We start from the raw sequence: 25,616 nt of genomic DNA on the forward strand, positions 1-25,616 counted from the left end.
TCCTTACACAGTGCGCTAGATTGTATATCAGATAAAGGATGTAATACGCGATCGTATTAATAAAGTCTGTGTCACCTTCGTGCATGTGTGTGTGTGTGTGCGCTCTTGGCCGCTCGTTCTAGATTCCGGAAGATTTTATCTGACTTGCGTGAATCAGGGAGCCGCTATGTATATGTGGGAGACTCTCCTGTACTTTATTTTACAAAAAGCCAGAGTGTACAATGAGGGGGAATTATGTTTCTTATTATATAATTGTTTCTCAACAAAAAAACCCAGACTTCATTAAAGTTTATTACATTAATAAAATTACTTTTTATTCACCTACAAACTGTAGTGGGTTTTCACTGCACATGATAAACTAATAAACACAAAATCATTAATTAGTCAAAGCAAATTGATGATACATTCACCTCATAAATCATGATACACTGCTCTTCCCTACATGAAAGTAAGTACAAAGTATCGGTATCGGATCGATATCGGCGATACTGGCCCTGTATTTACTTTTGCAGTATCGCACACCACTAATACAGATGTGCTAATGGAGATGTTTTACTGCTAAGCTGCTGTTCAGCTCCAGTCCAGTTGGTGGCGCTGGTGCGTCTTAAGTTGTTCTGCCAACCGCCATTAAACATCATAAGAAGAACAAGAAGCTGCTGTGTTTGTACTGTAGAGCCTCATCTGTAAGTAAAATATGTATTTAATTATAACCTTTATATTTAATTATAACTACATTCTAATTAATAATAAAACTAGAGTTCATAATAAAACATCACTGTGAGGATTTGAGGAGCTTTAACTCCAGTTTTATTTAAACACACAAACTATTAGCTGCTCCGCTAACTGTTAGCATCACACATGATTCAGTACTGATGAACCGATTCATTTGAACCGATCCAGCTAAATGAATCAATTGAGCGGAACTGATTGAGTTTCTTCATGATTAAATCTCACAGTTCTATATAAACACGTGATATTTTTAAACTTTGTTTACAGTTGAACTTTGTTTATAGTTGAACTTTGTTTACAGTTGAACTGTGTTTATATTTGAACTCTGTTTACAGGTGAACTTTGTTTATAGTTGAACTTTGTTTACAGTTGAACTTTGTTTACAGGTGAACTTTGTTTACAGTTGAACTTTGTTTACAGGTGAACTTTGTTTATAGTTGAACTTTGTTTACAGGTGAACTTTGTTTATAGTTGAACTTTGTTTACAGTTGAACTTTGTTTACAGGTGAACTTTGTTTACAGGTTAACTTTGTTTATAGTTGAACTTTGTTTACAGGTGAACTTTGTTTATAGTTGAACTTTGTTTACAGTTGAACTTTGTTTACAGGTGAACTTTGTTTATAGTTGAACTTTGTTTACAGTTGAACTTTGTTTACAGGTGAACTTTGTTTATGGTTGAACTTTGTTGATAGGTGAACTTTGTTTACAGTTGAACTTTGTTTATAGTTGAACTTTGTTTACAGTTGAACTGTGTTTATATTTGAACTCTGTTTACAGGTGAACTTTGTTTATAGTTGAACTTTGTTTACAGGTGAACTTTGTTTATAGTTGAACTTTGTTTACAGTTGAACTTTGTTTACAGGTGAACTTTGTTTACAGGTTAACTTTGTTTATAGTTGAACTTTGTTTACAGGTGAACTTTGTTTACAGTTGAACTTTGTTTATAGTTGAACTTTGTTTACAGGTGAACTTTGTTTATAGTTGAACTTTGTTTACAGTTGAACTTTGTTTACAGGTGAACTTTGTTTACAGGTGAACTTTGTTTATAGTTGAACTTTGTTTACAGGTGAACTTTGTTTATAGTTGAACTGTGTTTACAGTTGAACTTTGTTTACAGTTGAACTTTGTTTATAGTTGAACTTTGTTTACAGTTGAACTGTGTTTATATTTGAACTCTGTTTACAGGTGAACTTTGTTTATAGTTGAACTTTGTTTACAGTTGAACTTTGTTTACAGGTGAACTTTGTTTACAGTTGAACTTTGTTTACAGGTGAACTTTGTTTATAGTTGAACTTTGTTTACAGGTGAACTTTGTTTATAGTTGAACTTTGTTTACAGTTGAACTTTGTTTACAGGTGAACTTTGTTTACAGGTTAACTTTGTTTATAGTTGAACTTTGTTTACAGGTGAACTTTGTTTATAGTTGAACTTTGTTTACAGTTGAACTTTGTTTACAGGTGAACTTTGTTTATAGTTGAACTTTGTTTACAGTTGAACTTTGTTTACAGGTGAACTTTGTTTATGGTTGAACTTTGTTGATAGGTGAACTTTGTTTACAGTTGAACTTTGTTTATAGTTGAACTTTGTTTACAGTTGAACTGTGTTTATATTTGAACTCTGTTTACAGGTGAACTTTGTTTATAGTTGAACTTTGTTTACAGGTGAACTTTGTTTATAGTTGAACTTTGTTTACAGTTGAACTTTGTTTACAGGTGAACTTTGTTTACAGGTTAACTTTGTTTATAGTTGAACTTTGTTTACAGGTGAACTTTGTTTACAGTTGAACTTTGTTTATAGTTGAACTTTGTTTACAGGTGAACTTTGTTTATAGTTGAACTTTGTTTACAGTTGAACTTTGTTTACAGGTGAACTTTGTTTACAGGTGAACTTTGTTTATAGTTGAACTTTGTTTACAGGTGAACTTTGTTTATAGTTGAACTGTGTTTACAGTTGAACTTTGTTTACAGTTGAACTTTGTTTATAGTTGAACTTTGTTTACAGTTGAACTGTGTTTATATTTGAACTCTGTTTACAGGTGAACTTTGTTTATAGTTGAACTTTGTTTACAGTTGAACTTTGTTTACAGGTGAACTTTGTTTACAGTTGAACTTTGTTTACAGGTGAACTTTGTTTATAGTTGAACTTTGTTTACAGGTGAACTTTGTTTATAGTTGAACTTTGTTTACAGTTGAACTTTGTTTACAGGTGAACTTTGTTTACAGGTTAACTTTGTTTATAGTTGAACTTTGTTTACAGGTGAACTTTGTTTATAGTTGAACTTTGTTTACAGTTGAACTTTGTTTACAGGTGAACTTTGTTTATAGTTGAACTTTGTTTACAGTTGAACTTTGTTTACAGGTGAACTTTGTTTATGGTTGAACTTTGTTGATAGGTGAACTTTGTTTACAGTTGAACTTTGTTTATAGTTGAACTTTGTTTACAGTTGAACTGTGTTTATATTTGAACTCTGTTTACAGGTGAACTTTGTTTATAGTTGAACTTTGTTTACAGGTGAACTTTGTTTATAGTTGAACTTTGTTTACAGTTGAACTTTGTTTACAGGTGAACTTTGTTTACAGGTTAACTTTGTTTATAGTTGAACTTTGTTTACAGGTGAACTTTGTTTACAGTTGAACTTTGTTTATAGTTGAACTTTGTTTACAGGTGAACTTTGTTTATAGTTGAACTTTGTTTACAGTTGAACTTTGTTTACAGGTGAACTTTGTTTACAGGTGAACTTTGTTTATAGTTGAACTTTGTTTACAGGTGAACTTTGTTTATAGTTGAACTGTGTTTACAGTTGAACTTTGTTTACAGGTTAACTTTGTTTATAGTTGAACTTTGTTTACAGGTGAACTTTGTTTATAGTTGAACTTTGTTTACAGGTGAACTTTGTTTATAGTTGAACTTTGTTTACAGTTGAACTTTGTTTACAGGTGAACTTTGTTTACAGGTTAACTTTGTTTATAGTTGAACTTTGTTTACAGGTGAACTTTGTTTACAGGTTAACTTTGTTTATAGTTGAACTTTGTTTACAGGTGAACTTTGTTTATAGTTGAACTTTGTTTACAGTTGAACTTTGTTTACAGGTGAACTTTGTTTACAGGTGAACTTTGTTTATAGTTGAACTTTGTTTACAGGTGAACTTTGTTTATAGTTGAACTGTGTTTACAGTTGAACTTTGTTTACAGGTTAACTTTGTTTATAGTTGAACTTTGTTTACAGGTGAACTTTGTTTATAGTTGAACTTTGTTTACAGGTGAACTTTGTTTACAGTTGAACTTTGTTTACAGGTGAACTTTGTTTATAGTTGAACTTTGTTTACAGGTGAACTTTGTTTACAGTTGAACTTTGTTTACAGGTGAACTTTGTTTATAGTTGAACTTTGTTTACAGGTGAACTTTGTTTACAGGTGAACTTTGTTTACAGTTGAACTTTGTTTATAGTAGAACTTCGTTTACAGGTTAACTTTGTTTATAGTTGAACTTTGTTTACAGTTGAACTTTGTTTACAGGTGAACTTTGTTTACAGGTGAACTTTGTTTATAGTTGAACTTTGTTTACAGGTGAACTTTGTTTATAGTTGAACTGTGTTTACAGTTGAACTTTGTTTACAGGTTAACTTTGTTTATAGTTGAACTTTGTTTACAGGTGAACTTTGTTTATAGTTGAACTTTGTTTACAGGTGAACTTTGTTTACAGTTGAACTTTGTTTACAGGTGAACTTTGTTTATAGTTGAACTTTGTTTACAGGTGAACTTTGTTTACAGTTGAACTTTGTTTATAGTTGAACTTTGTTTTTTTTGTTTTTTTATTTAACCTTTATTTAACCAGGAGGTCCCATTGAGATTCAAAATCTCTTTTACAAGAGAGACCTGGCCAAGGTTGCAGCCAAACCACAAAACAAGAATTAACAACATCTTAAAACAATTTACATTTTAAATAATTAAACATGTGCAATATAATAAATAGAACACAATATAAAAATACAAAGAGTCTCAAGAAAAACAAGTACAAGTCTCCATCACTACATCCTTTAAGATAGCTTTAAATCTATTTAAGGACATAAGTGTTTCTATTTTGAGCACTTTTTGTATTTTATTCCATCCCCAAGCTGCCGAATAGGAGAATGCAGTTTTTCCTAATTCAGTTGACACTCGTGGTACATTAAAAAGCAACCACTTATTAGAGCGAAGCTGATATGGACCAGAGCTAACAAACAGGAGATTACAAAGATACATTGGAAGTTTGCCAAGTATTGCTTTATAGATAAAAATATACCAATGCTGTTGTCTACGAATTGTAAGGGATGTCCAACCAACTAAATTATAAAGGATACAGTGATGAGTAAGGGACTTGGAATTTGTAATGAAGCGTAATGAAGCATGATACACTGAATCCACATGTCGCAATATGTGGGATGCAGCATGTGTGTACAATATGTCACCATAATCAATCACAGACAGAAAAGTAGCTTCTACAAGTTTCTTTTTAGCACTGAATGTAAAACATGATTTGTTTCTAAAATAAAAACCAAGTTTTGCTTTAAGCTTTTTAACTAAATTTGCAATATGTACATTAAAAGATAGATGTTTATAGCTGAATAGTCTGTCTGTCTGTTAGATCTTTAATAATGCAGTCAGCAGAAGAGGGAGACGTCACCCCTGTGGATCTACAACATGAAGAATTTCAGAAGAAAATAATACAAAAGGAGGATGATGATGATGATGATGATTTTTTCTGTAAGTAAATTTGGAGCATGATGACACTTTTTCACCAGACAGTGTGGTACAGTACAGTACAGTACAGTGTGCTACAGTACATTACAGTTTGGATTTAAGTTTTAATCTAACTAGGATTTATTTATGATCAGGAACCAAACCCACAACCTTCAGTTTCCTCCAGTTGTTGAGATTCTTCTTCTCATATTGATGAATTTCAGGTGAAGTCACTTTAATCCCTGCAGAACTTGTGGCTTCTGTGGAACTGCTCTTCTCAGAGGACCAACAGTGTGGAGGTTTCCAGATGAAGCCTGTGAAGAAAGAAGAACCTGAAGATAAAGATGAACTCAGTAAGACTTGAGCAAAATCATTTCTCCTAATTTGGTCGTGTCTGAATTTCTTGTAATATTTTTGTATATTTAGTGCAGAAGTGAGCAGGTGAGTGAAATGAGGAGACAGAAGATAAAGAAGATTAAACAGATCATGCTGACTGTACCGTGTTTACACTAGTATATAATTACAGAGTAATGCCAGGTGAATACAAGTGGCTGAATGATTGGGTAATGAATGAGAAGAAATAAAGTCGAGTATATAAGCTGATATATATATATATATATTCAATATATACGTGATTGTTTGTGCTGATGGTCCTGGAGAGATGAGTCTGCACCTTCCATCCAGATCTCAACTCTCCTCCTTTTTTTTAGAAAGTGTTTCAGGCCTGAAATGCAGGAATGGATGTTTATTTATGAATGAAATGAAGTTGAGCAGATAAATGATGAAACATCTCAGCTTCATCCTGTCTGACATCAAATAAAAGTCAAAGTCTGTGTTTATATTATTATTCGCTTTTTCCATACTGTCCCAACTTTTTCTGATTTTGGGGTTGTATTGTTATTATTATTAATTATTAAATCTGCTGAAACCCTGTTTGAACAAAGGTTTATAGGTCGTGTTTTTGACAGATAGTATAGAAGTACGTGTCTGTTAGTTCTAACTTAAGTGCTTAATAAAGAAGTTGGTTGTTACTACCAACAATAACAAACTTATTTTTTTTCTTCACAAAACAAAGAGATTTCAGGTGAAAGAACCTCGATCCCTGTGGAACACGTCACCTCTGAGGAACACCTCACCCCAGAGGACCAACAGTGTGGAGGTTTCCAGATGAAGCCTGTGAAGAAGGAAGAACCTGAAGATAAAGATGAACTCAGTAAGATATTTTTTATCTTGAGTAAAATAAGATTTGGATTGAATAGAATCAGAGGAACCTGGGATGAAGCATCATACAGTGAAAGCTTGTATTGTGCTCATGCAGATCAGTGTGAGCAGGAAATGATGAATGCAGGATGAATCACGTTACAGGACTTTAGCATCAGATCTCAGTTTAACAATTACTAACAGTATTTATTATTTATAATGTTATAAATGTATTTGATTATTTATAATGTTATAAATGTATTTGATTATTTATAATGTTGTAAATGTATTTGATTATTTATAATGTTATAAATGTAATTGATTATTTATAATGTTATAAATGTATTTGATTATTTATAATGTTATAAATGTATTTGATTATTTATAATGTTGTAAATGTATTTGATTATTTATAATGTTATAAATGTAATTGATTATTTATAATGTTATAAATGTATTTGATTATTTATAATGTTATAAATGTATTTGATTATTTATAATGTTGTAAATGTATTTGATTATTTATAATGTTATAAATGTAATTGATTATTTATAATGTTATAAATGTATTTGATTATTTATAATGTTATAAATGTATTTGATTATTTATAATGTTATAAATGTATTTGATTATTTATAATGTTATAAATGTATTTGATTATTTATAATGTTATAAATGTATTTGATTATTTATAATGTTATAAATGTATTTGATTATTTATAATGTTATAAATGTATTTGATTATTTATAATGTTATAAATGTATTTGATTATTTATAATGTTATAAATGTATTTATTATTTATCATGTTATAAATGTATTTGATTATTTATAATGTTATAAATGTGTTTGATTTTTTATAGTGTTATAAATGTATTTGATTATTTATAATGTTATAAATGTATTTGATTTTTTATAGTGTTATAAATGTATTTGATTATTTATAATGTTATAAATGTATTTGATTATTTATAATGTTATAAATGTATTTGATTATTTATAATGTTATAAATGTGTTTATTATTTATAATGTTATAAATGTGTTTGATTTTTTATAGTGTTATAAATGTATATGATTATTTATAATGTTATAAATGTATTTGATTATTTATAATGTTATAAATGTATTTGATTATTTATAATGTTATAAATGTATTTGATTATTTATAATGTTATAAATGTATTTGATTATTTATAATGTTATAAATGTATATGATTATTTATAATGTTATAAATGTATTTGATTATTTATAATGTTATAAATGTATTTGATTATTTATAATGTTATAAATGTATTTGATTATTTATAATGTTATAAATGTATTTGATTATTTATAATGTTATAAATGTATTTGATTATTTATAATGTTATAAATGTATTTGATTATTTATAATGTTATAAATGTATTTGATTATTTATAATGTTATAAATGTATATTATTATTTATAATGTTATAAATGTATTTGATTATTTATAATGTTATAAATGTATTTGATTATTTATAATGTTATAAATGTATTTGATTATTTATAATGTTATAAATGTATATTATTATTTATAATGTTATAAATGTATATTATTATTTATAATGTTATAAATGTATTTGATTATTTATAATGTTATAAATGTATTTGATTATTTATAATGTTATAAATGTATGTGATTATTTATAATGTTATAAATGTATTTGATTATAATGTTATAAATGTATTTGATTATTTATAATGTTATAAATGTATTTGATTATTTATAATGTTATAAATGTATTTGATTATTTATAATATTATAAATGTATATGATTATTTATAATGTTATAAATGTATTTGATTTTTTATAGTGTTATAAATGTATTTGATTATTTATAATGTTATAAATGTATATTATTATTCATAATGTTATAAATGTATATTATTATTTATAATGTTATAAATGTATATGATTATTTATAATGTTATAAATGTAATTGATTTTTTATAGTGTTATAAATGTATTTGATTATTTATAATGTTATAAATGTATATTATTATTTATAATGTTATAAATGTATATGATTATTTATAATGTTATAAATGTATTTGATTATTTATAATGTTGTAAATGTATATTATTATTTATAATGTTATAAATGTATATGATTATTTATAATGTTATAAATGTATTTGATTATTTATAATGTTATAAATGTATTTGATTATTTATAATGTTGTAAATGTATATTATTATTTATAATGTTATAAATGTATATGATTATTTATAATGTTATAAATGTATTTGATTATTTATAATGTTATAAATGTATTTGATTATTTATAATGTTATAAATGTATTTGATTATTTATAATGTTATAAATGTATTTGATTATTTATAATGTTATAAATGTATATGATTATTTATAATGTTATAAATGTATTTGATTATTTATAATGTTATAAATGTATTTGATTATTTATAATGTTATAAATGTATTTGATTATTTATAATGTTATAAATGTATTTGATTATTTATAATGTTATAAATGTATTTGATTATTTATAATGTTATAAATGTATTTGATTATTTATAATGTTATAAATGTATATGATTATTTATAATGTTATAAATGTATTTGATTTTTTATAGTGTTATAAATGTATTTGATTATTTATAATGTTATAAATGTATATTATTATTTATAATGTTATAAATGTATTTGATTATTTATAATGTTATAAATGTATTTGATTATTTATAATGTTATAAATGTATTTGATTATTTATAATGTTATAAATGTATTTGATTATTTATAATGTTATAAATGTATTTATTATTTATCATGTTATAAATGTATTTGATTATTTATAATGTTATAAATGTGTTTGATTTTTTATAGTGTTATAAATGTATTTGATTATTTATAATGTTATAAATGTATTTGATTATTTATAATGTTATAAATGTATTTGATTATTTATAATGTTATAAATGTATTTGATTATTTATAATGTTATAAATGTATTTGATTATTTATAATGTTATAAATGTATTTGATTATTTATAATGTTATAAATGTATATGATTATTTATAATGTTATAAATGTATTTGATTTTTTATAGTGTTATAAATGTATTTGATTATTTATAATGTTATAAATGTATATTATTATTTATAATGTTATAAATGTATATGATTATTTATAATGTTATAAATGTATTTGATTATTTATAATGTTGTAAATGTATATTATTATTTATAATGTTATAAATGTATATGATTATTTATAATGTTATAAATGTATTTGATTATTTATAATGTTATAAATGTATTTGATTATTTATAATGTTATAAATGTATTTGATTATTTATAATGTTATAAATGTATTTGATTATTTATAATGTTATAAATGTATTTGATTATTTATAATGTTATAAATGTATTTGATTATTTATAATGTTATAAATGTATTTGATTATTTATAATGTTATAAATGTATTTATTATTTATCATGTTATAAATGTATTTGATTATTTATAATGTTATAAATGTGTTTGATTTTTTATAGTGTTATAAATGTATTTGATTATTTATAATGTTATAAATGTATTTGATTTTTTATAGTGTTATAAATGTATTTGATTATTTATAATGTTATAAATGTATTTGATTATTTATAATGTTATAAATGTATTTGATTATTTATAATGTTATAAATGTGTTTATTATTTATAATGTTATAAATGTGTTTGATTTTTTATAGTGTTATAAATGTATATGATTATTTATAATGTTATAAATGTATTTGATTATTTATAATGTTATAAATGTATTTGATTATTTATAATGTTATAAATGTATTTGATTATTTATAATGTTATAAATGTATATGATTATTTATAATGTTATAAATGTATATTATTATTCATAATGTTATAAATGTATTTGATTATTTATAATGTTATAAATGTATTTGATTATTTATAATGTTATAAATGTATTTCATTATTTATAATGTTATAAATGTATTTGATTATAATGTTATAAATGTATTTGATTTTTTATAATGTTGTAAATGTATATTATTATTTATAATGTTATAAATGTATTTAATTATTTATAATGTTATAAATGTATTTGATTATTTATAATGTTATAAATGTATATGATTTTTTATAATGTTATAAATGTATTTGATTTTTTATAGTGTTATAAATGTATTTGATTATTTATAATGTTATAAATGTATATTATTATTTATAATGTTATAAATGTATATTATTATTTATAATGTTATAAATGTATATGATTATTTATAATGTTATAAATGTATTTGATTATTTATAATGTTATAAATGTATATTATTATTTATAATGTTATAAATGTATATGATTATTTATAATGTTATAAATGTATTTGATTATTTATAATGTTGTAAATGTATATTATTATTTATAATGTTATAAATGTATATGATTATTTATAATGTTATAAATGTATTTGATTATTTATAATGTTGTAAATGTATTTGATTATTTATAGTGTTATAAATGTATTTGATTATTTATAATGTTATAAATGTATTTGATTATTTATAATGTTGTAAATGTATATTATTATTTATAATGTTATAAATGTATATGATTATTTATAGTGTTATAAATGTATTTGATTATTTATAATGTTGTAAATGTATATTATTATTTATAATGTTATAAATGTATATGATTATTTATAATGTTATAAATGTATTTGATTTTTTATAGTGTTATAAATGTATTTGATTATTTATAATGTTATAAATGTATATTATTATTTATAATGTTATAAATGTATATTATTATTTATAATGTTATAAATGTATTTGATTATTTATAATGTTATAAATGTATATTATTATTTATAATGTTATAAATGTATATTATTATTTATAATGTTATAAATGTATTTGATTATTTATAATGTTATAAATGTATTTGATTATTTATAATGTTATAAATGTATTTGATTATTTATAATGTTATAAATGTGTTTGATTTTTTATAGTGTTATAAATGTATTTGATTATTTATAATGTTATAAATGTATTTGATTATTTATAATGTTATAAATGTATTTATTATTTATCATGTTATAAATGTATTTGATTATTTATGATGTTATAAATGTATTTATTATTTATGTTATAAATGTATTTGATTATTTATAATGTTATAAATGTATTTGATTTTTTATAGTGTTATAAATGTATTTGATTATTTATAATGTTATAAATGTATTTGATTATTTATAATGTTATAAATGTATTTGATTATTTATAATGTTATAAATGTGTTTATTATTTATAATGTTATAAATGCGTTTGATTTTTTATAGTGTTATAATTGTATTTGATTATTTATAATGTTATAAATGTATTTGATTATTTATAATGTTATAAATGTATTTGATTATTTATAATGTTATAAATGTATATGATTATTTATAATGTTATAAATATATTTGATTATTTATAATGTTATAAATGTATATGATTATTTATAATGTTATAAATGCGTTTGATTTTTTATAGTGTTATAATTGTATTTGATTATTTATAATGTTATAAATGTATATTATTATTTATAATGTTATAAATGTATTTGATTATTTATAATGTTATAAATGTATTTGATTATTTATAATGTTATAAATATATTTGATTATTTATAATGTTATAAATGTATTTGATTATTTATAATGTTATAAATGTATATGATTATTTATAATGTTATAAATGTATTTGATTATTTATAATGTTATAAATGTATTTGATTATTTATAATGTTATAAATGTATTTGATTATTTATAATGTTATAAATGTATTTATTATTTATAATGTTATAAATGTTTATGATTATTTATAATGTTATAAATGTATATGATTATTTATAATGTTATAAATGTAAATGATTATTTATAATGTTATAAATGTATTTGATTATTTATAATGTTATAAATGTAAATGATTATTTATAATGTTATAAATGTATTTGATTATTTATAATGTTATAAATGTAAATGATTATTTATAATGTTATACATGTATATGATTATAATGTTATGAATGTATATGATTATTTATAATGTTATAAATATATTTGATTATTTATAATGTTATAAATGTATTTGATTATTTATAATGTTATAAATGTATATGATTATTTATAATGTTATAAATGTATTTGATTATTTATAATGTTATAAATGTATTTGATTATTTGTAATGTTATAAATGTATTTGATTATTTATAATGTTATAAATGTATTTGATTATTTATAATGTTATAAATGTATTTATTATTTATAATGTTATAAATGTATATGATTATTTATAATGTTATAAATGTATATGATTATTTATAATGTTATAAATGTATTTGATTATTTATAATGTTATAAATGTATTTGATTATTTATAATGTTATAAATGTATTTGATTATTAATAATGTTATAAATGTATGTGATTATTTATAATGTTATAAATGTATTTGATTATTTATAATGTTATAAATGTATTTGATTATTTATAATGTTATAAATGTATTTATTATTTATAATGTTATAAATGTATTTGATTAATTATAATGTTATAAATGTATTTGATTATTTATAATGTTATAAATGTATTTGATTATTTATAATGTTATAAATGTATTTGATTATTTATAATGTTATAAATGTATTTATTATTTATAATGTTATAAATGTATTTGATTATTTATAATGTTATAAATGTATTTGATTATTTATAATGTTATAAATGTATTTGATTATTTATAATGTTATAAATGTATTTGATTATTAATAATGTTATAAATGTATGTGATTATTTATAATGTTATAAATGTATTTGATTATTTATAATGTTATAAATGTATTTGATTATTTATAATGTTATAAATGTATTTGATTATTTATAATGTTATAAATGTATTTATTATTTATAATGTTATAAATGTATATGATTATTTATAATGTTATAAATGTATATGATTATTTATAATGTTATAAATGTAAATGATTATTTATAATGTTATAAATGTATATGATTATAATGTTATGAATGTTTATGATTATTTATAATGTTATAAATGTTTGTTATTATTTATAATGATATAATTGTATATGATTATTTATAATGTTATAAATGTTTGTTATTATTTATAATGTTATAAATGTATTTGATTATTTATAATGTTATAAATGTATTTGATTATTTATAATGTTATAAATGTATTTGATTATTTATAATGTTATAAATGTGTTTTATTATTTATAATGTTATAAATGTATTTGATTATTTATAATGTTATAAATGTATGTTATTATTTATGTTATAAATGTATATGATTATTTATAATGATATAATTGTATATGATTATTTATAATGTTATAAATGTATTTGATTATTTATAATGTTATAAATGTATTTATTATTTATAATGTTATAAATGTATTTGATTATTTATAATGTTATAAATGTATTTGATTATTAATAATGTTATAAATGTATGTGATTATTTATAATGTTATAAATGTATTTATCATTTATAATGTTATAAATGTATTTGATTATTTATAATGTTATAAATGTGTTTGATTATTTATAATGTTATAAATGTATTTGATTATTTATAATGTTATAAATGTATTTGATTATTTATAATGTTATAAATGTATTTGATTTTTTATAATGTTATAAATGTATTTGATTATTTATAATGTTATAAATGTATTTGATTATTTATAATGGTTTAAATGTATTTGATTATTTATAATGATATGAATGTATATGATTATTTATAATGTTATAAATGTATATGATTATTTATAATGTTATAAATGTATTTGATTATTTATAATGTTATAAATGTGTTTGATTATTCATAATGTTATAAATGTATTTGATTATTTATAATGTTATAAATGTATTTGATTATTTATAATGTTATAAATGTATTTGATTATTTATAATGTTATAAATGTATTTGATTATTTATAATGTTATAAATGTGTTTGATTATTTATAATGTTATAAATGTATTTGATTATTTATAATGTTATAAATGTATTTGATTATTTATAATGTTATAAATGTTTTTGATTATTTATAATGTTATAAATGTATTTGATTATTTATAATGTTATAAATGTATTTGATTTTTTATAATGTTATAAATGTATTTGATTTTTAATAATGTTATAAATGTATGTGATTATTAATAATGGTGTAAATGTATTTGATTATTTATAATGTTATAAATGTTTTTGATTATTTTTAATGTTATAAATGTATTTATTATTTATAATGTTATAAATGTATTTGATTATTTATAATGTTATAAATGTATTTGATTATTTATAATGTTATAAATGTATTTGATTATTTATAATGTTATAAATGTGTTTGATTATTTATAATGTTATAAATGTATTTGATTATTTATAATGTTATAAATGTATTTGATTATTTATAATGTTATAAATGTATTTGATTATTTATAATGTTATAAATGTATTTGATTATTTTTAATGTTATAAATGTATATGATTATTTATAATGTTATAAATGTATATGATTATTTATAATGTTATAAATGTATATGATTTTTTATAATGTTATAAATGTAAATGATTATTTATAATGTTATAAATGTATATGATTATAATGTTATAAATGTTTATGATTATTTATAATGTTATAAATGTATTTGATTATTTATAATGTTATAAATGTGTTTGATTATTTATAATGTTATAAATGTGTTTGATTATTTATAATGTTATAAATGTATTTGATTATTTATAATGTTATAAATGTATTTGATTATTTATAATGTTATAAATGTATTTGATTATTTATAATGTTATAAATGTATTTGTTTATTTATAATGTTATAAATGTATTTGATTATTTATAATGTTATAAATGTGTTTGATTATTTATAATGTTATAAATGTATTTGTTTATTTATAATGTTATAAATGTATTTGATTATTTATAATGTTATAAATGTATTTGATTATTTATAATGTTATAAATGTATTTATTATTAATGTTATAAATGTGTTTGATTATTTATAATGTTATAAATGTATTTATCATTAATGTTATAAATGTATTTGATTATTTATAATGTTATAAATGTATTTGATTATTTATAATGTTATAAATGTATTTGATTATTTATAATGCTTTAAATGTATTTGATTATTTATAATGTTATAAATGTATTCAATTATTTTCTGCTTTAGAACTGAACAAGGATTTCTGCTGCTCCTCGTGTCCACGTTCCTCTACAACCCAAAATCAGCTCCACAATCACATCAAGAGCTGCAACCATGATAAATATGAGACTCTGGTGAAGATAAAGACTGAACATGAGGATCTGACGCCCACCAGAAGCTCCAGTAATCAGCAAACGTCCTCTGGTACTGTCAGCATTAACACCTCTCTCAGTCCCACACAGGAAGAAGGAAACGTCTGCTCACAGTGTGGGAAGAGCTTCAGTACCCGGGGTGCTCTCAAAATACACCAGCGCATTCACACTGGAGAGAAACCGTATCAGTGCTCACAGTGTGGGAAGAGCTTCAGTACCCAGGGTGCTCTCAAAATACACCAGCGCATTCACACTGGAGAGAAACCATATCAGTGCTCACAATGTGGGAAGAGCTTCAGTACCCAGGGTGCTCTCAAAACCCACCAGCGCATTCACAGTGGAGAGAAACTTTATCAGTGCTCACAGTGTGGGAAGAGCTTCAAATACCCGAGTGCTCCCAAAATACACCAGTGCATTCACACGGGAGAGAAACCGTATCAGTGCTCACAGTGTGGGAAGAGTTTTAATACACAGGGTAATCTCAAAATACACCAGCGCATTCACACTGGAGAGAAACAGTATCAGTGCTCACAGTGTGGAAAGAGTTTTAATACAAAGAGTGAGCTTAAAATACACCAGCGCATTCACACAGGAGAGAAACCGTATCAGTGCTCACAGTGTGAAAAAAGTTTTAATCAACAGAGTAATCTCAAAATCCACCAGCGCATTCACACTGGAGAGAAACCATATCAGTGCTCACAGTGTGGAAAGAGTTTTAATGGACAGTGTCATCTCAAAATACACCAGCGCATTCACACTGGAAAGAAACCATATCAGTGCTCACAGTGTGGAAAAAGTTTTAATCAACAGAGTAATCTCAAAATACACCAGCACATTCACACTGGAGAGAAACCGTATCAGTGCTCACAGTGTGGAAAGAGTTTTATTACACAGAGTAAACTCAAAACACACCAGCACATTCACACTGGAGAGAAACCATATCAGTGCTTACAGTGTGGAAAGAGTTTTTATACACAGAGTAATCTCAAAAAACACCAGCGCATTCACACTGGAGAGAAACCATATCAGTGCTTACAGTGTGGAAAGAGTTTTTATACACAGAGTAATCTCAAAATACACCAGCGCATTCACACTGGAGAGAAACCATATCAGTGCTTACAGTGTGAGAAGAGTTTTAATCAACAGGGTCATCTCAAAATCCACCAGCGCATTCACACTGGAGAGAAACCGTATCAGTGCTCACAGTGTGGAAAGAGTTTTAATGGACAGGGTCATCTCAAAATACACCAGCGCATTCACACTGGAAAGAAACCATATCAGTGCTCACAGTGTGGAAAAAGTTTTAATCAACAGAGTAATCTCAAAATACACCAGCACATTCACACTGGAGAGAAACCGTATCAGTGCTCACAGTGTGGAAAGAGTTTTATTACACAGAGTAAACTCAAAACACACCAGCACATTCACACTGGAGAGAAACCATATCAGTGCTTAGTGTGGAAAGAGTTTTTATACACAGAGTAATCTCAAAAAACACCAGCGCATTCACACTGGAGAGAAACCATATCAGTGCTTACAGTGTGGAAAGAGTTTTTATACACAGAGTAATCTCAAAATACACCAGCGCATTCACACTGGAGAGAAACCATATCAGTGCTTACAGTGTGAGAAGAGTTTTAATCAACAGGGTCATCTCAAAATCCACCAGCGCATTCACACTGGAGAGAAACCGTATCAGTGCTCACAGTGTGGAAATAGTTTTAATTCAAAGAGTGAGCTTAAAACACACCAGCGCATTCACAGTGGAGAGAAACCGTATAAGTGCTCACAATGTGGGAAGAGTTTTAATCAACAGGGTAATCTCAAAACACACCAGCGCATTCACACTGGAGAAAAACCGTATCAGTGCTCACAGTGTGGAAAGTGTTTTAATAGACAGAGTGATATCAAAAAACACCAGCGCATTCACACTGGAGAAAAACATTATCTGCATCCAGAATCAGATACTAACAAGAGTCTGGACTAGATTTTAATCAACAGAGTTTGTGCTGTTAATACAGTTCATGTGGTAAATGTTTGTTTGTTTAACAGTCGTTTGGTAACTGATGATGATTTATTGTAGCGGTTCGCTAAGTGAAGCGATTCGTGCACAAGAAGGTAGTGGAGCCTCATGAAGTTCATTTCATGCCTTCGGATGCATTGTGGGTATGTTTATTTGTTAACAGATGTTTTAATTGATGTTTATTAAGAGTATTAGTTGATTTTGTATTACATGCTTGAATCAGGTTAGCTCATGATGCATTAAGTTAAATGAATTTGCACATGTTGGCTTATTAGTATTGAAATGCATAACTTGGAATAATATGCATATGGACTTTAAACTTAAATATCATTTGATATTCATGTCTTGATGTGCTGAAGTTTATAAACGTGTTGTTTTTACTTCTTGTAGTTTTAACCTACTTCCAGTTTGCCATTAAACAGAGTTGAACTAAACATCTTCTACAGCGTGGTGATTGGTGGAGGAGTTATCTATGCAGGGTGTATAAAGGTTAATAGAGTTAATAGACCAGCGCATTCACACTGGAGAGAAACCGTATCAGTGCTCTGTGTGAGAAAAGCTTTACTATACAAAGTGACCGTAAAATACACCAGCGCATTCATTCTGGAGAGAAACCATATCAGTGATCTCAGAGTTTTACAGCTTTTCTCAATCGCTAAAACACTAAAACCCATTCTTGGAACACAACTGTCAACTGCCAAAACTTGTCTATTGAATGACTCATTTCACAAAACCTTAAACCATTTTCTCCTAGTTTGATACAGTTTCACATCTGATTCAACCTTTTTGCAAAACTAAACACATTCTCACTGACTAACACACATTTCTCATGGTAGCGCACTTTGATGCAAAATGGCACACACATGCCACAAAAGTTAAACACAACAAACACACTATTGTCATCGTTAACACACTGCAGGTAAAAACTGTGCACACGTGTCATATCAGTAAAAAGTGTTAAAATGATTAGGTAAACAGAATAAAAGTCATTTCAGGTGCATGTGGCATTTCTGAGCTGTATTGTTACTAGCAATAAAGGGCAACAATAGAAGAAGAAGAGAAGGGCATGTCAGAGGTGGTGGATGAGGAGGAAGATGAGGATGACCAAGAACAAGAGCAGTTATATCAAATACTGTATTCTGTGTAAAGCAGCACATTTATACAGTCCCTGACAGAAGTTCTGTCGCTTATCCATGTTGTGGAAACAAAAGCTTATAACCTGACTTTAAATTCATCCATTGGTTTTAGAAATGACTCATATGAAAGCTGAAACCCTCCCAAATGAGGTTTAATTTACGAAAATAAATTTGCTTCACTGCAGAAATATTGATCATTTAATGAACACAGAAAGGTCAGATTTTGGCAAGACAAAAGTTTTGTCGCCCACAGAAAGTAATGTGAAAATCAAACAAATGATTTACTTCAAATACAAAGATATGTTTCATAACATTGGTGAATGAAGTTGTGGTGCTATTAGAGCCATATTTAATATTTTGTGTGACTTCCATGAGCTTTAAGGACTGCATCCATGCGGTTCGACAATGATTCAGGAATAGCAAAGAATGCAGTCTTACATGCCTCCCAGAGTTCATCAAGATTCTTTGGTTTTGTCTTCCAAGCTTCCTCTTTCATCCTACCACAAACATGCTCAATGATGTTCATGTCTGGTGACTGGGCTGGCCAGTCCTGGAGCACCTTGATCTTTTTCGCCTTGAGGAACTTTGATGTAGAGATGGATGTATGAGATATAGCACCATCCTGCTGCAAAATTTGACCCCTTTTATGATTGGGAATGTAAGAGGTAGCTAATACTTCTTGATATTTTAGGCTATTGATATTGCCTTCCACCTTGCAAATGTTTCGCACACCCCCATACTGAATGTAACCCCAGACCATGATCTTTACACCACCAAACTTAACAGTTTTCTGGGTGAATCTTGGATCCATACGGGCTCCAGTAGGTCTCCTGCAGTATTTGCGGCGGCTGTGGTGTAATTCAACTGAAGATTCATCTGAGAAATCCACCTTCTGCCACTTTTCCAGCGTCCATCCGTTTAGCAGGCTGTGGTTTTTTTAATTGCCTTTTGTTTAGTGCTGGCTTCTGGGCACTGATTCGACCATGGAGGCCATTTCGAGACAGAATCCTACAAACTGTTCTAGTTGACACAGGGACTTGAGGTGACCAGGCCTGGTGGAGCTCTGCTGCAGTGGAAGAGGGGCTGGCTTTGGATTTTCTAACCAACAAACGTTCCTCCTTAGCAGTTGTCTTGCGGGGTCTGCCGGACCTGGGCTTGTCAAAAACATCTCCAGTCTCTTCAAATCTTTTTTTAATTCTTTGTACTTGACACTGAGACACATTAAAGGTGCCAGCCACCTCTGCAGTGGATCTGGTCTTCAGCCTCTTGATAATCAAGGCTTTGGTCGCAGGGTGGATTTTTGGCATGTTGTCAGAGGTGAAGTTGCAGTTCAAGTGAAGGTCTGGGGTGCTGGGGTTCTTTTTATACACACCCACTAATTAACCGATCAATTAGTGAGCACAGGTGAGGCTGTAAACTAGGATTGGGTGCATTATATGACAAGGCGACAAAACTTTTGTCTTGCCAAAATCTGACCTTTCTGTGTTCATTAAATGATCAATATTTCTGCAGTGAAGCAAATTTATTTTCGTAAATTAAACCTCATTTGGGAGGGTTTCAGCTTTCATATGAGTCATTTCTAAAACCAATGGATGAATTTAAAGTCAGGTTATAAGCTTTTGTTTCCACAACATGGATAAGCGACAGAACTTCTGTCAGGGACTGTATTGACAAATAATTTAAATAATTACAAATGGCATGCAGTAAACTATTATACATTTATTTACATTTACTTATATACTATTATATAACTATTTACATGCATGTAATTAATTTATATTGCTTTACCTATGTACAATTTCTATTTCTCACAGGGAGAAAGGCCAACTAAATACTGCCCTCTGGCTGTAAACTTGCCTCTGTTAAAGTTGTTTTTTGATGATGCACAAGACACCAAGCCTGACTTCCGTCTCAACAGAGAATCCCTGAAAGTGCTTTTCCAGCTGGTCCATAATGAGAGCACTCATGGCTGGGGGAAAACCATTGAAGTTTTGGTTTTTTTATTTTGGCTGGCATGTGGCACATCATATCGTGTTGTTTCCCATGCATTTTCCATGCCCCGTACTACAGTCCATGATGTGATTCACCGGGTGGCCAGAGAAATAAGGCGAATTCTTCCCCAAATCGTTTGCCACCCAAAACAAGAGGACTTACAGAGAATCGCCGAGGGATTTGTAAAACTGGCAAATCATGTAGCTTTTTGATCTGTAGTTGGTGCCATAGATGGGTGCCACATTAGAATCAAAGCTCCAGGAGAACCATATGCACAGTGCTACAGGAACCGGAAGCTCTATACATCTATACACCTGCAAGCTGTGTGTGACCACCAAGGCAAGTTTTTAGAGGTTTTTATTGGTTTTCCTGGGTCAGTGCATGATGCAAGGGTGCTTCGACAAAGCACTATTTACCAGCAGGCCATATTCCCACCAAGAGGCTACATGATCCTTGGTGATGGTGGATACCCCTGTATCACACACCCCATTGCCTTTATAACACACTTTAAAAAGCCTGTAAGAATTAAGGAGCATGTAGCCTTCAACAGGCATCATGCAAAAGCACGCTCTGTAATTGAACGTGCTTTTGGGATGCTGAAGACCAGGTGGAGGTCCATCTTTCTACATGCTCTCGAAGTCCACCCAAGTTTTGTGCCAGAGGTGATTGCTGCCTGCGTTACTCTGCACAACATCTGTATGGGAGCAGGGGATATTGTTCAGCCTGACGGGGAAGCAGATGCTGAAGAGGAAGAGGATGCTCAGGATAAATACAGCACAGAAGCAACAAGTGGTCGTCAGTTAAGGGAGCAACTTTGTGCCACCATTGCTGATGGTCCAGGAACCTAAATAAATTGTAAATATAAAACAAATTGTATATATTGAATATGTTGTATATACTAATGCAGTTGTGTAGTTCTGCTATTAAAATTATTTAAGTTTTGTTCTGTCGTTGTGATATTCCAAAACTTAATAAAATTATTTTAAAAACAGTGACTTTTATCAAAGAAAATGTCATATAGCTATTTAAAACTAGAAAACTGAACTATTGCATAGATTAAATTTAAGATAATCATTTTCTGTAAACAAAACCAGAGTACAGTTTTACTTAAAAAAAAAACTTTATTTAAATAACAAATCTAATTTATTTTATTAACAAGTCTTTCAAGAAGACTGAACAAGCGTTCAGACCGCTCCTGCTCTGCCTGTTCTAGCCTGTCTTCTCTCTCTCTCTCCCTCTCCATGTCCTCTCTAAGGAGTTCTAACAAACTTCCCTGCCTCTTCCTTCCTCTCTCCTCAGACAGCTGGGAAGTCACAGCAGAAGATGGCCCTGGTTCTTCCTCAGTAGAAGAAGCAATTAGCACAGGAGGTGAAATAGATGGGCGGCTACCTAGGGCTTCATCCATGAGGCTGAACCAGGGCCATGTTGCTGCAGTGACTTCCCCGTTGTCTGTACCTTCAGTCAGTTTAACACTCAAACAAATACTATTAATCAGTACTTTCTCAAGTAATCTATTAAAAGTTTTGGAACTTACCTTGTATTTCTTTTTAAGATTGTCCCACTTTTTGCGGGCTTGCTGTGGGGACACCTTGTCCTCCAGCCCCAGTTCTATAAGAATAGTTCTAAAAACAAACAAACAAACAAATTGCAAAAAAGTAAACATAAAAAGTTCCCTTAGTGTGCATTTGAATATGAAATTGTTAAATTTTAATCAGATTAGGAATATGCTTAAATTACAAATAAAATATAAAAAAATACTATAATAAATATGATACTGTAATAAATAGCACTTCTTTAAATAACACTTTGTACTATAACTGACTGTTTATCTGGTAAATAGACCACTATCTTACTTCCAAGCTGACACAGCAGAGTTTTTCCCTCCTGTGAACAGACGCTCTTTTTCAATTCGAGCCCTAATAAAAGCTTCAACGGCTGATCTGTTCCCTAAAAGTAAAGTAGTTAAGTTTCAAAAACCCTATAACTGTGGTTATAACTGTTACGTTAAAGGAAAAAACCTATATCACTCGCTAACTAAGCTAACAGAGATAGCACCAGGTCATTCAAACCAACGGGACGAGGCGGCATGCCAACTAACATCTCTGTGTACCGAACACGGTTAAATTAACTAACAAACACAAATCTGCAAATAAAATACACTGTACACATTTATGAAAATTAAAAATGAATGAGAATTACTTACATTTAAAAATAACTTCACCGGCCGCACTGCTCGCAGTTTCACTCCTGTCCGCCATATTTGTCCGTTTTCATCAGAAAAGTTATGCCGCATTGAATGCTGGGATTGCCTCCACCGCTAAGGCAGCGTCGGACGCTCACTCGTTCTTGAGCCAAAATAACATTGGAATATGAAGATGCCTCAGTAGTGTGGATTTTAAGGCATCTAGGATTTCGAACAGCCTCCTTCTCGGGAGCGCGCACAGGATGACGCAAAATGCTGCCTATGTAGACAGCACACTAGCTTTTCGAACACACCCATAGTGTTCCACATGTGACTGCTCCATCCCAAAATATAATCGCTAATCATTGTTTACAGCGCCATCTAACAGCCAACTTGCACTTAAATGACTAATTATTAACTTTTGGGCTTAAGTAAGACCTCACTGTGTGGTTCCATGGAGTAATGGTTAGCACTCTGGACTTTGAATCCAGTGATCCAAGTTCAAATCTCGGTGGAACCTGATTTTATTTAGGTAAAAACACTGTTATCAATGCTGAGTAGAGAATAATGTTCCACATATGACTGCTCTATGCCAAACTGTAACACCAAAAGCCAAATCATTGTTTACAGCGCCATCTACCAAGGTTTAGAAACATTAGCAGTATCAGGATGGTAGCGTTCAGCGCATGTGCAGTACAACAGAGCGCTTGTGGGGTGTAGACCACGATTACTTGTGCTAGTTGTGTCGACGAAGCAGATCACCATTCAGGAAGGTACATCAGTGCCAAAATACGGACTGTTATAAAATAAACATTTCATTCTCATGTTTCCTCTCCTTGTTTCTTGGTCTCCAGAAGACACTTCAGAACAGTAGGAGTTGGAGCTTCATCTCTGTAACCAGACTCAGTTCCAGAAACTCTTTCATTTCTGCAGGTTTTGTAGATAAAGAGCTCTTGGAAGCATCGATTTGTTCTTCAGCTCTCAGAGGTCGTCTTTTCAACTCACTGTGCACAACAACATCTACCTCAACTGGACAGTCAATCACTAAATTCAGTCTAATTACTTTAACCTTGTAGTAAAACTGTAATATGGGTGAACAAATCGAAGCTTTTTGTAATAACATTTATCCACTGCAGACCCTTTAAGTGATTTTTTTTGTTGTTGATTGCTCCAGTGTGGAATGAAAAAGAATGATGGTGATGCTGGAAGACACTGGGTGAAGAATTCCTCGTTACTCTCATAACTCACATCATCCTCATCCTGAACATCTTTTACTTCCTGCAGCTTCTCCTGCAACTGAATCCTAACAAAACGTAACATAAACTTTAATATGATATCAAAAACTCATAGTCACCATGTACTGTCAGTGTTTACAGTGCACTTTGTAGTGGTTGTTGTGTTAGATAACATTGCAGAATTTCTTCTTAGCAAAGAAACCTACTGGTTACTTCTTTCTGTTGTAATCTCTGTACTTAAAGTCAGAGCATCGTACCGTAAAACAGGGTGTAAATGCGCACTAAAACTTTTAGTGTACACAATGTGATCAGCACCGTAAAACAGGGTGTAAATGCGCACTAAAACTTAATTAAGTAGAAATAGCGTGACTGAGCAAGTCCAGAAGATGTAAAACAAATGCAGCTCCCAGTTTCAACCTCAAAAAGCTTCATAAATCTCTTTTCTAACAAGAAAACACAATAAAACACAAGAACACAACAAGAACTCAGCACGTTTTCTCCACTCAAATGATCCACAGGTGAGTTTAATAACAAGCAGCAGAAACAGCGTCCTGTAATAAGAGTCCCAATACCGCTAGATCCCACTGTCACTCTGTTCATTGTAGTGCTGCTGGGTCCTAGTGCCCTATAGTTCACTAACCATACTGCGCTCCATGTGTCTCCTACTAGTGATGGGAATTTCGGCTCGTTTTAGAGAGCCGGTTCTTTTGGCTCGGCTCACTAAAAAGAGCCGGCTCTTTCGGCTCCCAAGTGGCTCCTTAGATTTTTTTTGTTGCTTAAATTAATTCATTACCAAATTACATGTAAAATGAATTACTAAAGTAAAAAAACATTGTATTAAATGTTTATTATTTAAATGGCTTTAATTATATATTCAACATGGAACAGAGTGCTACAGCAATAAATTATAAGGCCCATCTCAATTAGACAGAAAGGTCTGATTGTGTATATTATTTGTAAATTTGCATCTAGAGGGGGGCGGCATGGTGGCTAAGTGGTTG

At 27.8% G+C, this 25,616-nt stretch overlaps 1 pseudogene; it reads left to right on the top strand.

Moving 5' to 3' along the window:
* The window catches only part of LOC134326773 (zinc finger protein 208-like), a 92,977-nt pseudogene that overhangs the window by 14,964 nt on the left and 52,397 nt on the right, over positions 1–25,616 (top strand).

This window comes from Trichomycterus rosablanca, chromosome 14 (genome assembly GCF_030014385.1).
Source record: "Trichomycterus rosablanca isolate fTriRos1 chromosome 14, fTriRos1.hap1, whole genome shotgun sequence".
Lineage (NCBI taxonomy): Eukaryota > Metazoa > Chordata > Actinopteri > Siluriformes > Trichomycteridae > Trichomycterus > Trichomycterus rosablanca.